This window comes from Peromyscus eremicus, chromosome 1 (assembly GCF_949786415.1).
Source record: "Peromyscus eremicus chromosome 1, PerEre_H2_v1, whole genome shotgun sequence".
In the NCBI taxonomy this organism is placed as follows: domain Eukaryota; kingdom Metazoa; phylum Chordata; class Mammalia; order Rodentia; family Cricetidae; genus Peromyscus; species Peromyscus eremicus.
The window spans coordinates 185,426,589-185,444,867 of NC_081416.1; positions in this window are offsets into that span (position 1 = coordinate 185,426,589).

Consider the following 18,279-nt stretch of genomic DNA (forward strand, 5'->3'; position numbering starts at 1 on the left):
TTTATGTTTCTATGCATTATGTACACATCACTGCAAAATATGGGAGAATGTTTCTCTGTTCCACTGTGAGCACATAGATGTGGAACTTGGCATTTTGTTCTCCTTGAAACCAAGATACAAATACATTGTGAGCAACTACATAGGAATTTATATCTTCCCCCAAATTATTAAATATAAAATTTTTATTAAAAGGTATTCACAAACTGTGTTGTTTTATTAGGTCTACTTACAAAGTATTTCTTGTACTTAAGAGTATCAAGAAAGATTTTTCTAAAAGAATGCTATTGTTAAATATATAAATATTTCTTTGGGTTTTCTTAAACTTTCTATATAGACCAAGCATGCCTTGAAAATTTGTCTGTGCCAAACAAATGATCAGATTATAGGTGTGTACTACCACAATATCCAGCAACATACTTGGTTTGGATAGTACATGGTTCATGGCTTGCCAGAAAATATATAATTATTATGATTAAATTTGAAAGGAGGACATATTAAACTCCATAATTTAATCATTGTACATTTTTACATATGATGAATTATCATCCTCTACCCCATAAATAGATATTGATGTCATGATTATAAATATATTCAAAAGTTGCTTAAATTTTTATGAGCTTGTATAAGATTCCTGAGAACTATGGCAATTCAAAGCTTAAAGAAACCACTGCAAATAACTGAGGATTAAACAGAAAAGATGTGTCATTACTGAAAAATATAGTTTTGAAAATTGATAAATATTAATATTTTAAGAAGTGTGACAATGGTGTCAGAATTCATAGACTGGTAAGTAGGAAAAGTGGGAAAGGATCAACATCCTGTGTTGGTTGCTAAGTGTTTCCAGCCTCACATCACTTGCACTCTATAGCAAAAGAGATTCAATGAATATTCATTCTTCTGGATGAAGGTAACTCAGTGTACAACTTGATATTCACCTAATCTTTTTATTTTTAGAGAAAACCCAATCGTTAAGAGTATGAATTATTATGGAAGGAAAATGTTGTAATATAGTTAACATGCTTTTCCCCCTGTTATTTTAGATTAGGGATTCATGACCAAAGATGAACAAGAATAAAAGATAAGCAAATTGGTGAATACCCTAACTGTCATCAAAGAGCCTTCATCCAGTAACTGATGGAAGCAGATGCAGAGATACAGAGCCAAGCACCAGGCTGAGCTCCAGAAGTCCATTTGAAGAGAGAAGAGGGATTCTATGAACAAGGGGCATGAAGATCATGATAGGAAAACCTACAGAGACAAACAAGCAGAACTAGTGGGGACTCATGAACTTTAGACCAAAAGCTGTGAAGCCTCCATGGGACTGGACTAGGCTCTCTGCATAAGCTAAACAGTTGTGTAGCTTGATCTGCTTAAGGGGCCCCTTGGCAGTAGGATCAGGATCCATCCATGGTGCATGAGCTGGCTTTTGGGAGCATACTACATATGATGGGACACCTTGTACAGCCTTGATGCAGGGGGAGGGTCTTAGACTTCACTCTATTGAATGTACCAGGCTCTGCTGAATTCCTATGGGAGGCCTTACCTTGTTGGAGGAGGCAATGGGGCGTAGGTAGGGAGGTGGAAGGCTGAAGGAAAAGAGGGGAATCTGTGGTTGGTATGTAAAATGAATTAAAAATTCCTTAATAAAAAAGATAAATAGACTTTGTACAATTAAAAGTTTTTGATTTTTTATACCTTCGGAATGAAATATTGTAAATATTTAAAATAAAATTTAAATTCTAAAATATTTTCAAATAATCTGTAACCAGATATTTATGTTCTTCGATTTGAAAAATGGTGAATATCCACAGTAAACTAGAAAAAAATCTTAAAAACTGACTTTTCATATTCATCTAGGACATTAATTGTTTCAAGTTATTAATACATAAATGCACACATAACTGATGCAATGCACCTTGGACATACTAAGTCAGCCTTATTTCTAAGTTAGTGTTAAAGAAAAGCACACTCATACACAGGGAGAGAAACTGTCTGTAATTATTAATTTGCAGGGAAATTAACCACCATGCATTAAAAATTCTATAATGTGAATCAACATGTGCTTCTGTAGATTAATCTGCTTTAATCAGATGGTAGACATGTTTTGTACCTATTAGACATTATTCTGTACCTATCAAATATTTAGTTATGATATTTCAACAAGAAAGTAAAATCCAGTTAGATAATTAGTCCACACAAAGACTAGTGAAATAGAAAATAATGCTAGCTCCACAACTCATGATCTTTTTTAGTTATGGCAATGTAGATAAATATAGTGCTACCATCAGAACATGAGGAAATTAAACTGGAGAAGGACAGAACAATTCACTTTTCTAATTACATACATACTTTCCCATACTTGTGTAAAAAGTTTATCAAAAGCATGAAAGCAGTTGTGATCCTTGCAGTGTATATAGTTGCCTGTGACTCACTCTCCATGAAAAGTATAATTTGAAAATGTGTTGTCTAAATCAAACATATTGGTTTTTGTATCTTTTATAATTGCAAGTTTATTTTAGTTTTTTTTTAACATCATAAGATATTAAATGAAACATGCACAACACTCTCTTAATTTACATATTAGACAACCCAGCCACAAAGAACACACATTATTACAGTCCCTTTGCAGGCATGGGGTTGCTGCTGTGTAAGCTGAAGAGGGACTTAGGCTGATGCACAGTGGTGCCTGAGATGCTGAGATTGGAGAGCAGAGGAGAAGGGTGGAACAGGGAAGAATAAAGACATCATCTGCTGTAAAGCAGATGCATCTCCTTCCAGCATACAAGGTCAAATGTCTGGTAGACCATAGAGCTTCTTAACCTTATTTGAAATAAGCAATGATCCCTGGAGCCAGTAGACTCTTCCACATAATATTTTATCTAGATGCCAATTTTTAAATTTCCCCTGCTGCCTTTCTGGTATCAATTTCAGAATTAACCTTTTACAATATCCTTCATGTAAAGTGACATTCCATGCTTGAACATTTTTCCTTTTCCACACTGATTTGATTACTTTCTCCACAGCCACAGCTCAGCAGAAACAGTATTGCCACACTGATAATTATCCATTCTCAGTCTGATGTTTATTTTAGGTGACTTTCCACCCATTACCTCCAACCTAACTCTTGAATATGTATTTTCATGTTGCCTTTGTTGAGTTCAGACTTGAGAGCAAGCTACCCTTTTCATTTTCAGACACTTATTGTGTGGTTACCTATAGCTATGAACATGTCAGTCTGGGATAAAACACACCTGACTTCATTTAAACCCTAACACACATGATTGTTTCTCTCTAGCAGGACCTAAGATACTCAATTAGATATGTCTGACACTATGTCTTAATCTTGTATCTTTGAGAATAACTGAAAGCAGTAATCAGAGGTCTCATCACAATTAAGGGACACACAGAAACACATTCATAACAATGAAGAAGTATACACTGTATTTTCATGGAGCAAACAAATAAGTATCAAAGTTATCAGATAATACAAATATGAGAGGTCAGATAAAAGAATCTGAGACAGATGAAGGCATTTCTAAAGCAGAAAGTTGGCCTGCATGTCTATTTCTGACATCCCTACTCCCAAATCTTGAGCAGCAAAACCAGATAATGCTTGTCACTCACACACAGCAAAATCGCTAATCATTAACCTCATTGGCATTCGTTTCTTCTCACAGGAGCACAGCCAGACTTCTAGAATCCCACCAAATACTCTATCATACTTTTATTATCTAATCCATCTATAATAGAGCTAATATTGAAAACATACAAATCCTGAGGAGTTAGAGGCTTAGCTGAGAATATGGGGGAATATTCCCAGTGTCTACTATGGAAAAGAAAATGAATAAAACCCAAATTCCCATTTCCCCCTTGAAAGCACAAGATGAGTCACTAAGAAGACAGCACCACAGAAGAGATCTAGGAATGGAAAAGAGGCATAATGATGTTGTAATCCATACCTCCCCCAAAGCATATGAATGCCAAATTTAGATAATGAATAAATGGAAAAAAGATGTACTCAACCATAAAATCTCTGTTAAATTTAGTCATCCGCCAATCAATTGTTTTGTTGAGTGGATAGATAGCATATGCAGGAAAAAAACCCAGTAATCACCACATTTCCTTCACCAGTTAAACAGTAATTCTTTCTAACTAAGCACTCACTGCTGTAGTAGGAGCACACAAGAATAGGAATCTGCAGAAAGCAAGAGATAAAAATCCAACAGAACAGCATATTAACAAAGTATCTGGCCACACATGAGCATTATAGCATGAGCTCCAAGCATCCAGTGTGGATGTGCACAGCTCATATGTGAGTGCATGTTTGTTTAGAATTTTCTTGGTGACTGCAGCTATCCTTTGAATCATCCCAAGTTCTTCCTGACAAGACTCTTCACTTCCCTGTGGAATTATCCAGTAATTTCCTCCCTCAGGCTTTCAATCTCAGGCCCCACATTAACAATCACAAGACAGATGAAAAATATTTTTTTTATGATCTTCTCCAGCCACAGGCAGTATGACTTCATTCAAGATCATAGAGAACTGTCCCAAGGCATGAAATTCTCTTGTAGGATTTGGTCCCCAATGTGAACCAAGAAACTTCTTTTGAGAAAGCCATTTATGATGATACAAACATGTGAAACCAGATGAAGCAATAGTAGATGAAAAGGAAAAGGATCAAAAAAGGCCCATGACAGGCCTGACCAACTCACAACACCAGGTGTGATGCTCTGCAGACTAGAGACTGTAGCACGAATCTTAAAAGTTCTTATTAATAAAAACAAACCTGGGGCCAGGTATTGGGGTGAACACTGGAACATCAGAGAAGCAGAATAAGCTACAGCCACCTCACCTCACCAATACCTCAGCTGATGCTGTTTCCTCATGAGGACTGGAAGCCTCTGTGTCTCATCCAAATGAATCTCTGCTGAACTGCTGTTCAAAAGCCTAAAAGCTTAACCAGGCTCTAGTTCCTGGTTTTCACACCTTATATACCTTTCTATTTTCTGCTATCACTTCCTGGGATTAAAGTCTCTTGTTACCACACCTTGCTGTTTCCAGTGTGGCTTTGAACTCACAGAGATCCAGATGGATCTCTGCCTCTGTAATGCTAGGATTAAAGGCATGCATGTCACCATTTTCTAGCCTCTATATCTAGTGGCTGTTCTGTTCTTTGACCCCAGATAAGTTTATTAGGGTTCAAAATATTTTGGGGAACACAAGAGACTATCAATTGTTTTGCCTTCCAGGGTTCCATGAATCACCCCATATTCTTTCTTCCACAAATTTATGTCTGAATGAATATATTATGTCCATGGATGACTCTAAATACTTTCTGTCTTTTTCTGATAAAAATAATGGTTCTGTTGAATTGATTTCTAAATGATTAACTTTTTGTCAATGAAGAAATCAAGTTTCCTGATGGAATCTGAACTTTGACTTTCTGCAATATTCTTTTCTCCACTATGAATCACTGAATCAACATATTGTCATGACACACTTTATTCTTTAACATTGGTTCCACTGTGGTGATGTATTATGTCCCCCAATATACAGTGTCCCCCAATAAAACATGTGGAGATCACAGGAAAAAGCCAGTCACTATATAGAAGTTAGGTAATGAAAGCACAGGCCTTCAATCCTATCACTTGGGAGGCAGGGCTATGTCTGGTTCTCTGTGAATACAAGGACACACTGGGAACAGAGCCCAGCATGGTGATACATGCCTTTAATCCCAGCACTAACCAAAGAGGTCTGGAGGTCTGTATAGACAGACAGGAAGTGATGTATCTGGGCTGAGAGAGCAAATGAGAGAACAGAACAGAAAAGCATATAGGTATGGGTAGACAGAAAGTAGCTTGTTTGGAAGTTGTAGAGTTGGTGAGATGAGGTTAGCTGTGGCTTTTCCTATTACTCTGACTTCTCTCAGGCTTTAACCCCAATTTCTGGCTTAACAGAGGAAGTTAAAGGTGAACCTATCACATGATTGCATTATACGGTTACAGAGAAATAGCCTGTTTTCAAAAGACCAAACTTAATCTATCCACTAACCTGACAGGAACTCCCAAATGTACAAGAGTGTATATGAGTTAACTGGACACTAGTGGAAACGTTAGATTTAAGGAGATTTAAAGAAGCTACAGTAACATAGCATGCATTCTCCATTTGTAAAGCAGATGTTAAATTCGTCGTCAACTTGTAATAGAATTATGCCTCAAAACTTGAAAGAATTAGTTATAGCCATCCTAGAGGCCAGACCACAATTACAGTGGAGAACATGGTAGAAAGAGGAGGCTAAACCTATAGAACAATGATGTAGGACTGGAGGTGTGGAAATTTTCCAGGATCAACCTCTTGAAGATGGTGATTATGCTGATATACAAAGAGAATGTTTACATAATAACCAAACCCCCATTCTATGCTGCATGGCAGTCATGAATGTGTGGGTTAGAATTAAGGAAGCAGGGAAGAAAATTAAATTATTTACAAAAGTTATACAGGACCCCAAAGACTCCTTCATGGTTTCCTTACAGAGGCTCTCTTCAGCAGTAAATAGAATAGTACCAAATTCAGAAGCTAGACAGGTAATAATTGAATCTTTGGCTTTTGAGAACAAGAATGCAGTATTCAAGATGATAATCAGGCCATTAAAGGCATGATCAGCCTCCTTGTAGAATTGGGTCAGGGACACAATTAATATTGAGTCTCATGACCATGACTATATGTGCATAGGAGAAGTGATTTCAAAAGCTTTGAAGAAAAGTAATGTCAGATGCTTTAATTGTGATAAACAAGGTAACCTGAAAAGGAATTGTAAACAGGGCATTCATAGAGACAATGTTTATTCAAGGAACAATGGCAAGAGAATAACCCACCCTTCTGGATTATTCAGAAGGTGTGGTAAAAGTAAACTTTGGAGTAATGAATGTAGATCAACAAGGAACAGACAAGGTAATCCTTTGCCTCTGGCATCTGGAAACTCCCTGAGGGGCCTCATCCATTAACCACTACAGATTCAGTTCAGTCCTTTCCTGCCATCATAGAAGAAACCCCTTCTTGGAACAATTAATTAACCAAATGCCTATTGTAAAAACCCATACTTCTCAGGGTGATAGAACAACTATATCAGAAAGAACAGGAAATTCAGGAGAAACCATAAAGCGAATTTTTGTCAAAATTCTACTAATGAACAAAGATCAAAATTAAAAATACCAATAAATGACATTCTCTTGGAAGGTCTTGTAGACACAGGTGCAGACATCACAATAATTGCAACAAATTTTGTCATTACCTCTTCAGGAGGTAAATGTTCAGCTGTGAGTGGTTGGAACATTATCTCAAGTGAAGCAGAGCACAAGATGGGTCGAATGTATGGAGCCAGAAGCACAGAGAGGAAAATTAAAGCCATATGTGACTAATATAGCTATGAATTTATGGGGCTGTGAACTATTAAACAATGGAATACACAGATTACCATTCCTCTGACCTCACATACAAACCACAAACTGACACATGTTTCTGAGAGATATATTAGGAGGTATTATTATAAAAAACAGTCATTGACCATCCAGATTGTACAAGACTGGGCACAACAACTGCTGATCTTTGAAAGATACCAACACCAGAAACCTCTTTGTTTTGTCTGTATTAGTAAAGGCTAAATCCATCATGCGCTATACTGTGCAGTATGGAGATGCCTCTGTGTTCTGTGGCAGGAATCCACAGCCAGCAGCCATGCTGCTTAGCTCATGGTGAATGGCAGCCAGCTCCATCTTGTAGGCAGCTGCTGGGAGATGAGTCTGCACTGCTGCTAGCATGAGACTATGAGACTAGAAAACCAAGTATGACTCCATTTCTGAGCATTCAGAATCTTTAAGCTTTCTTAGGTCTATGTGAATCAATGGCCAAAAGTAAGGCACTAATTGTAGCTGGAAGTTTTCCTGTGTCTCAGCTGGCTGGTTGTCAGGACAAATCTCTCCCACTTGCATCCCCCAAGTAAACACACAGAGGCTTATATTAATTATAACTACCTGGGCATTAGCTCAGAATTTTTACTGACTAGCTCTTATGTTTAATTTAATTTAGCCGTAATTCTTATCTATTTCAGCCATGTCACTTGATACATTTTCTCAGTTCTGCCAGATTTCTTGTTGCCTCTGTGTCTGGCTGGCTGCTGTGGATATCTTTTGCTCTGTATGCTGTGAATGTGTTGCTCTGATTGGTTAATAAATAATACACTGATTGGCTAAGAGCCAGGCAGGAAGTATAGTATATGTGAGATAAACGGAGAGGAGAATTCTGAAAGTGGAAGGCTGAGTCAGGAGATGCTGACAGCCACTGCTGCCATGAGAAGTAATATATAAAGATACTGGTTAGCCATGAGCCATGTGGCGAGGTATAGATTTATAGAAATGGGTTAATTTAAGATATAAGAACTAGATAACAAAAAGCCTGCTACAACCATACAGTTTATAAGTAACATAAGTCTCTGTGTGTTTACTTGGGTCTGAGAAGCTGCAGGAGCTGGGTGGACACAGGAAAACTCCAGCTACAGCTGGCAATTCCTGACTCAGCCTTCCTCTCCCTAGAATTCTTCTTGTCTGCTGATCTTGCCTATACTTCCTGCCTGGCTACAGGCCATTCCACATTTTATTTATCAACCAATCAGAGCAACACACATTCATAGCATACAGAATGACATTTCATACCATCAGCTAAAGCTAAGAGACAACTGGCCTTGGTGGAAAAGAAATTATAGGAAGGACATGTGGATCATGTGGATCCAAAGCTTGATAGCATTTTGGTTAATCCACTTTATAAGCATTCTCCTACAGGAATTTTAATACAGAGGGGAGATATTATGTTGGAATGGATATTTCTAAATAAACAGAGTAAAAAATTAAAAACTTATGTGGACTAGATCTCTGACTTGATTTTAAAAGGAAAATTGAGACTTAATAAATTAGCAGGAATAGACCCAGCAGAAATTGTAGTACCTTTAACTAAGGATGGCATTGACAAATTATGGACAGAGAGTGAACCTTGGCAAAGAGTTTGCAGTAAATTTTTTTGAGAGATTAACAGCAAATATCTCAAAAGTAATAGAATTCAACTTATAAAGAGAGATGTTTGGATTCTGCCTTGTATTGTTCAGGAAACACCCATATCTCGAGCCCATATATTTTATATAGATGCATACAAACAAGGAAGGCAGGATACAATTTAGGAAATTTAAGTAAAGTGGTTCAAAGTTTTTATAATTTGGTTGAAAAATCAGAATTGTATGCTATTCTGATGGCATTAATAGATATTTTGGAAACTCTCAAAATAGTTACTGACTCTCAGTATGCAGAAAGAGTGGTCTTACATATTGAGACTGCAGATTTTATCCCCGATGAGTCAGAATTAACATTGTTATTTATTCAATTACAAGTTAATCAAAAATAGGAAGCAGCCTTTATATATAACTCACATCTATTCCCATATGGCTCTGCCAGGCCCTCTGTTATAAGGTAATGACAAGATTGATAAACTATTGATGAAAAATGTGCTGGAGGCTTCAGAATTTCACAAAAACATCATATCAATAGTAAGGGTTTAAAAAAGATTTTTTTCAAAACCTGGCAACAAGCCAAGGAAATTATAAGGTAATGTCCTACTTGTTCTTTTTATAATCAGACTCCACTACTAGCAGGATGTAACCCAAAGGGTACTCAGAGGAATGAAATCGGGCAGATGGATGGGTTTCACTTTGCAGAATTTGGGAAATTGAAATATGTATGCCAAACTATTGATACTTATTCAGGATTTCAATGGGCAACTGCTCTGAGTTCAGAAAAAGCTGATTTTATAATTACACATTTGCTAGAATTTATGGGTGTCATGGGTAAACCTGCACAAATTAAAACTGACAATGCTCCAGCATATGTCTCTGGTAAAATAAAGCTGTTTTTTGCTCCTTACAATATAAGGAACTTTACAGGTATACACCATAATCCTACAGGTCAAGCAGTCATTGAAAGGTCAAATTGAACTCTAAATGATATGTTAAATAAACAGAAAGGGATAACAAAAACCCCAGAGATGGATTACATAATGTTCTATTAACTTTGAATTTTCTAAATGCTAATGAAAAAGGAAAAACAGTTGTGGAGAGACATTGGATAATAGAAAAAACTATAGAATTAAATCAGCCTATATACTTTAAAGATGTGCTGACCTCAGAACAGAAACCAGGATACGACTTAGGTTGGATATAAGGTTTTCCTTTTATTTCTACAGGAGAAGAAAAACTATGGACACCATCAATATTGATAAAGGTTTGATTTGAACAAGAGAGACCTCTTGATTAGAAGAGGTGATAGTTCATCAACCAGCATGACAATCAATTTTAAATTAACTTATGCAACTAACAAATGATTTTTATTTAATCAGATATAACTTGCCAAAAGGGAACTTCCCCAAAGTTAGGGTTGGGGAAGTGTTTTTGCTTTGTCTTTCGGAAGTATGAAGGCTAAGGAATTTAAAGAACACTGGACAAATGAGATATCTGAAAAAAAAGGACAAATCATCCAGAATAAATGTCCCAAAATGAGTAAATTGACCTATTGGTATATCACATATCGAACCGAATAAAATTTTATAAGTCTTCCTAAATGTTTGTTTCTGCTCTTCTCTACAGTCACATAACACAAATGGTCTTTATATAGTCCGAGTTCAATTAAAAATTAAAGTTGGCTTTGGAGTTGGAGAATAGCTCTCTCCTCTAAACCCGAGCATGTTTTTGAAAATGAAAATACAAAATCTCTGTGTTATGAGAGAAGAGCCATCTGATATGGGATAGAAAAAAACCAAAATTAAGGGACAATTCTATTGCCACTAATGTCATAACTCTTTGGTTCTATTTTGCTTCTTTAAAACTATCTTAAGGTATAAATTATATATCAAAATTTATAACATATATATATATATATTTTAACTTTCATCATGATGATTAACTTAATGGTCCTATAGAGTACTAACTAATTTTAGAAAAAAAGGATTTATTTAGCTGCCTATACAAGTTTTGTGTTGGAGTCTCTATCAGTTTTCGGTAGAGAATCATTACCACACCTAACAGCAAATTTGAAGTCTCCAGAAAGATGATGGGGCCCCACAATGATGATTCCACATGGACAATAATAATAATACCACTAAGCTGACAAACATCATCCAAAGATAAGCTTTAGAATACAAACTGCTCAGGACAATTTCAAGATGGCTAGCTGTGATGATCAAGCCTCACAGATTACTCGAGCAAGGACTTGAGAAAAGGCCTACACTTTTGTATTATGTAGAGACTGGACAACAAATGATATAGCTACCTCTCCCAGGACTTGATAATTAACCCAATTTTTTTTCTTTTCAGGATCCCCTAAAGATGCCTAAACCCCCAACCAGCAGGAAGTAATTTAAGAACATGATGCCCACATTTCCAAGAGTTAGAGTGGGTGGTTTTTATTCTTTCAATGGGTTTTGGATAATTGTCATTGTTTAGGATGTTTGGTTACAAGTTGTTATTATTAATGGTCAGGAAAAAGGCTAAACAAAGGAGATCAGATTTAAAGTTCTTTGAAAAAAAAAAGGAGGATATAGATAAGAGGTACATTATTGAATCTACTCTGAAAAAAATACAGAAATGATAGAATAAAGGATAGATTATTGAATCTACTCTAAAAGAAAAAGAAGCATATATATATGATATAGATAGAAAGGTAGATTATTGAATCTACTTTTAAAAGGCAACAACTAGTTTTAAATATTTTCCATTGGATTGGATTTTTGTATATTATATAAAAATTATGTATATTGTTACATATTTGAGATTGATTTATATAGATATGATAAGATAAAAAGGATGACTATTGAATCTACTTTCATAAAGCAACTACTAGTTTAAAATATTTTGCATTGCACTGGACTTTTGTATATTGTATATAAATTATGTATATTGATACAAATTTGAGATTGAGTTTGTTAGAAAACACTGTATGTGTATTTTTATTTTGTTCAAGGTATTGTACCATGGAAGCAGATGTAGAAAAATTCTTGATTAAAAATAAACAGAAATAGTTCTACTTAAAATATCCCAAGTCTCTAAAAATCCAAATTTTTGTTTTGATTGCAGATGTACATGAAGGTAAACCTTTGTTTAAAATGCTTTTTGTTTATGTGCTTGTCTCTGTTAAAATATGGAATAGTTGGTCCTAGTGAGAGTCAATGCAATGGTTTTGCTTATCTACAGTGTCTCCTCCTCTTGACTTCAGAGTAGCAGACCTGGCCATTGCTTAACAGAAAACTCACAAAGCTGTAGCTCTTTATATGTTACCTTTATCTATATGTAAGACTTTCTTATTCTTCTCTCATATATTACATCTGACTATAATTTTTGATCCCTCCACTCCCTCTGTCTCTCCACTCCAGTGCCTCTCTTCCACAGATCTGTTCCCCCTCTGTCTTTCCTCAGAAAAGAGCAGGTTTCCCAGGGACATCAACCAAACATGGTTATACATGTTACAATAAGATCAGGCATGTACCATCACATCAAGTCCAGATGAGGCAATCCAGTAGGAGAAAAATGGTCCCACAAGTAGGCAAAAGAATCAGTGACAGTCCCTGCAACTACTGTTAGGAATCCCATAAGAACACCAAGCTACTCAGCCATAACAAATGTGTGGAGATCTAGGTTAGACTTGTACAGGTTCCCTGATCCCTGTGAGCCTATGTGAGTTCAGGTCAATTGATTCTGTGGGCCATGTTTCCTTGGTGTCCCTGATTCCTTGATTTCTCCCATCCTTCCTCCCCCTTTTCCACAGGACTCCTCAAGTTCTGCCTAATGATCTGCTTTGAGATTCTGCATATGCTCCCATCACTTGCTGAATGAAGTCTCTCTTATCTCGTGATGATGATTCTGTTAGGCTCTGGTCCCAGAAAATTTTGGATGCAGGTCCAACTAGGTTGAATGTTTTGCAGGTGTGTTTATGTCCCAATTCCTCCACTTGAGGCCTTTGTCTAGATGCAAAACCAGAAAGATGCACAGTGTAAAGAAAATTGTGGATTTATTTTTCTAGTGAACATAGGCAAATAATACTGTAAAACACCTTTTAACATATTTCAATAACACATCAAAAATGTAACTCATCCTTGTCAAGTCAATTTTAATTAAACATGCAGGAATGCTTCAACATGCATCAATCAATAAATATAATTCATCAATCAATAAATATAATCTCATGATTAGAAATTTTATGATTGTGTCAATAGGTATGGAAATCCAGCATCCATTTGTATTTAAAGCCCTGGAGGGATTACAGATTAAGATTGGAACATACCCAATATAATGAAGGCTATGTATGGCAGACCTATAGTCAAACGTCATGCTAATGGAGAAAAATATTCCTAAAGGCATCATAACCAAGACAATGGTAATCAGAAAACCTTTCACCAAACCAAGTAACCAAGGGTTGGAATTTCTGGTAGATAAACAAGGCAAGTGAAGGACAAATACATGTAAATAAGAAAAAGTCAGAATATTCATCTTCGCAGGTAATCTGATTAAATACTTAAGGTATTCAGATTTCACGGAACAATTCCTAGAGCTGATAAACAGTTTCATGTAGGCAGAGTTTTCCTGTCCCAACTGCCTGGTTGCAAATAACCACTCAGAGGCTTGTTACTAGCTCTTACATTTAAATTAACCCATTTCTATTAATCTATGTTTTACCACATGGCTTGTGCTTGCGGCTTTACCTGTCCTCTAGTATCTCTTGTTCCCTTGGTGGCTGTCTGGTTTCTCCCCAGACATCACTGTTCTTCTAGGTACTTAGTTTGGTTTTTCCACCTAACCTTACTCTGTCCAGATATTTGCCAATCAGGGGGTAAGAGGAGGGAAGAGGTGAGATCTGTCGGTGGTATGTGAAGTGAGTAGAAAATTTCTTAATAAATAAAAATGAAAAAAATGAAGTTTACTTTTAAAAAAGAAAAAAAACAATAATTAATAAATAGGTTCCCATGACACTGAAAATCTTCTCTAAGAAAAGCACATCATCATTCAGAGAATGTAGGAGCTTACATAATGGGAAAAGATAATTATTAACTCCTAGTTTGATAGAGGATTGTCTTATTTAGAGTTTCTATTGGTATGAAGAGACACCATTACCATGCAATTCTTAAAAAGGAAAACATTTAAATGGAGCTGGCTTACCAGGTCATAAGTTTAGTCCAGTATCATCATGGGGGTGTGCAAATAGAAATGATACTGGAGAAGGAACTGAGAATTCCACATCTTGATCTGAGGGCAGCAGAAAAAAACTATGTCACTGTGCATGACTTGAGTATATATGAGACTTCAAAGCCTTCCTCCATAGTGACAAATGCCTCCCTCTTCTCCAAAAAGACCATACCTGCTCATAGTGCCACTCCTTATGGCCAAGCATTCAAACACATGAGTCCACTGAGGGGGAATCATTTCTATTCAAATAACCACATTCCTCTCCACTGCCCCACAAACGCTTGTAACCATAATATATTGCAATATGCACTTAGTCCAACTTCAAAAGTCCCCATCATAGTTTCAACAATGTTTTAAAGTCCAAAGTTCAAAGTCTTTTGAGAAACTAATGCAATCTCTTCACTGTAATTATATATAAACTATAATAAAAAAAAGGCAGGTCATATTCTTCCATCTTATAATGACTCAGGATATATGTTAGCATTGCAAAAATGGAGGAAATGAGGGATACTGAAGAAATACTGGACCAAAGCAAGACCAAAACCCAGCTAGGCAAACTTGAAACTCTTCATCTCTCAGTTCCTTTTCCAGCACCATTTCTACTGCATACTACCATGTTCTGTCATGATAATAATGGACTAATCCTCTGAAATTGTAAGCTATTCCCAGTTAAATGTTTTCATTTTTAAGAGTTGCTATGTTAATGGTGTCTGTTCCTATCAATAGAAACTCCAACTAACACACTTTAGCAGCAAAAAAAGGTGTACCATGCATAAGTCAGTGAGTATAATAAATTGCTTTAATAGATAAGGGCAGAAATTACATAATCATCACATTAGATGAAGAAAATACTTATGGAAATCTTCAGTATCCCTAAAACACTCAGTATAAAAGGAAAATAATGCAACAGAATGGAGGAAAATATAAAAAAAAATGGCAAGAATTAAATCAAAGGAGACAAACTGAGAGCCTTTCCTTTGAAACAACAAAGAATGGAAGATAATCATTCCCCTGGAATAAGATCAGGACACTTCGGATACTTCTAGAGTTTCAAGTCAGTAGAAAGGAATAGGAGTCAAATTATGTCTATGTGCTAATGATGTTGTACTTGTAAATGAGATCCTAAATATTCATTGTAAAAATTCTTCAATATGATGAATACTATCTAGAAAGTAGCAGCATGCAAAATCAGCACACAACATGAATTGCTCCTCTATGTACCAGGAAGAGCAAGACTTGCTGCAAGTCACAATTATATGAAGTAGTATTTCAGCTGATTAGGACAAGCTAATACCTGGATGAAGCCAACGGCATTCCAGAGGTCAAGCCAAGGCTCAAGGAGTCTTGGTGATACTAGTCTTTGATTATTAGCTGTTTCCTGCCATGAATTTCTCATGTGCTATTGTAGCTATTCTGACATTCATTGGTCACAACTTACCTTCTACTAATGGAATATTTAGATAAACTTCTGTGCAGTAACATAGACAGGATCGCTAATCTCAGGCCTTTCTGTAATTATTGTCATTAGAAGCATCCAGCCAGGACCATTCCTGAATGGACGAAAATGCCTTATCTGAGATACTTCACAGATTCTCTAAAAACAGACTTAAGCATCCAGACTATCTGTTTGAGAAGGCCTGGTGTGTGGGAGCCTGTTCTTGGGTTCCTTGTGGATTTACCCAGCAGGTCCGCATAGAGGATGATTAGACCACGGGCCTGAGTGAGTGCAGGTGTCTGGGATGGTCTGCACTTGGCTGTGCTGGGAGAGGAGGTCTTTTGCTCCACCCCTTAGCGTCTCTATAAAAACCCTGGGGCAGAGAAAGTTGGGGCCCCATTGGAATAGGTTCCAGGCCCTCTCGAGGTTTTCCTTTATTTTCTATCTGTTTATCTCCACAAGATTCTCCACAATAAATCCTTTTATCTAATATTTCCTGCTGCTTGCACTCAAGAAAACTCTGGGGAACTGTGGGGGTGGTGGGTAAACGGCCCACACTGGTGGATATGCTAATTAAGCTTAACGTGCTCCTTTCCAAAGTTGTATTTCTAGGTTTAACTCCACCCTTAGCAATTAACTCATAACTGAAGGGTTCCTACTTACAGGTACATCTAGCTGTGAGGGAAGTTACCTAGCCAAGTTGCCTAGTGACTAAGCACACTTGCCCCGCCCTGCCAGAAATGGCAGTAGCAGAGATAGCTTGGAGGGATAAGGGCCAAAGGGATAAAAGGCAGCTTTATTTTCAGAGAAAAAAAAAGAGAAGAAAATAGAGAATGGAAGAACTAGATGGGCAAGATCTGGAGGGGAACAAACAGATAGGGAAGAACTAGATTGGAAGAGAATTAGATTGGAGGAGAACTACATTAGAAAACTAGAAGGACTAGATGGAAGATGAGGATGAGCCAGATGGAAAAGAACTAGATGGATAAGAACAAGATGAAAAAGACCAAGATGGGGCAGAACTAAGATGAGGGAATTAAGGTAGTCTTAGAGGTAACAGCAGAAAGAGATACGTAGCTAGAGTTTTCCTGTGCCCCTACCTTCTGGTGGTAAGGACAAATCTCTCTCATCTGCCAGTCCTGGAGCCACTAGGGCCCAAGTAAACACACAGAGGCTTATATTATTTCGGAACTGTATGGCCATTTGCTCAAGCTTATTACTGACTAACTCTTACAATTAAATTAACCCATAATTCTTATTTATGTTTAGCCACGTGGCTTGGTACCTTTTCCCAGTTCTGCCTTCACATCTTGCTTCTCATGGAGGCTGCTGGCAGTGTCTCCTGACTCAGCCCTCCTGTTCCCAGAATTCTCCTCTCTCTTTGTCCAGATTATACTTCCTGCCTGGCTACTAGCCAATCAGCACTTTATTTACTAACCAATCAGAGCAACACGTTCACAGCATGCAGATATCCACAGCAGAGTTAGAGAGTATTAGTCAAGAAAGAAGCTAAGTAAGAGAGCAAATAGAAGGCATGTAGAGAGAGAACTGACTCAGAAGAATAAAGTGTATAGACTAAATAGTTTCAAGTACATAGATTTATTAGAGAATCCCTCAGATTAATCAACCACCAGTAGATTATCTTCTGAAAGTCTGGGTGAAGGCTATTGAGGGTCTGGACCCCAGTAGCTTTCATTACAGGCTAAGAAAGATATCAAATAATGAACTCAATTGAAGTAACCTCTAAAACGTGAAGTATCTGGGAATAAATGACACCAAGGAAGTTAGACATCTTCACGGTGAATATTTTATAACACTGAGGAAAGAAATTTATAGACAATGCAAGAGGGAAACTATCCTGCATGCTTCTGGATTGATAAAATTAATATTGTTTTAAAAATACGTGTCTATACTGTGAACACCATTCTAATATGCTCAATATTCATCAAATTTCCATCATAGTATAAAGAAAAATCAGAATTATGAAAAAACATTATAAAATTCAAATAGAAAAACAGACTCTGGATGGATCAAGCAATGGAGAAAAAAATAACAAAGCTGGAGTTATCATAATAATTATGTTCCACTACACTCTAGTACTATAGTTACAGAAGACCATAATATACTGATACTACACTATTTCAATGGATAAGAAAACCCATAATTAGATTGCACAGCTATAGTCAACTTATCTTTGACATAAGTTTAAAACACACCAATGGAAAAGACACTGCAACTAAACAAGTACTTTTGGGACCCTGGGAATAAAGGATTAGTATATCTAGAATGCAGAATCTGAACAAAAAAAATTAGCTCAATTTTGAAAAGGTACAAAACTAAGAGTTCTCAGAAGATAAAACATACACAGCTGAGCAACACTTACTAAATGTTATTAAATGAGTGTTCAACATCATGGCCACACTAATAGAAGCCCATGAACTGTGGACTGGTGGCTGTGGAGCCCCCATGGGACTGGACTAGGCCCTCTGGATACAGAAGACAGTTGTTTGGCTCAAACAGTTTGGGGGGCACCCAGGCAGGGCGATCGGGATCTGTCCCTGGTCTATGGGCAGGT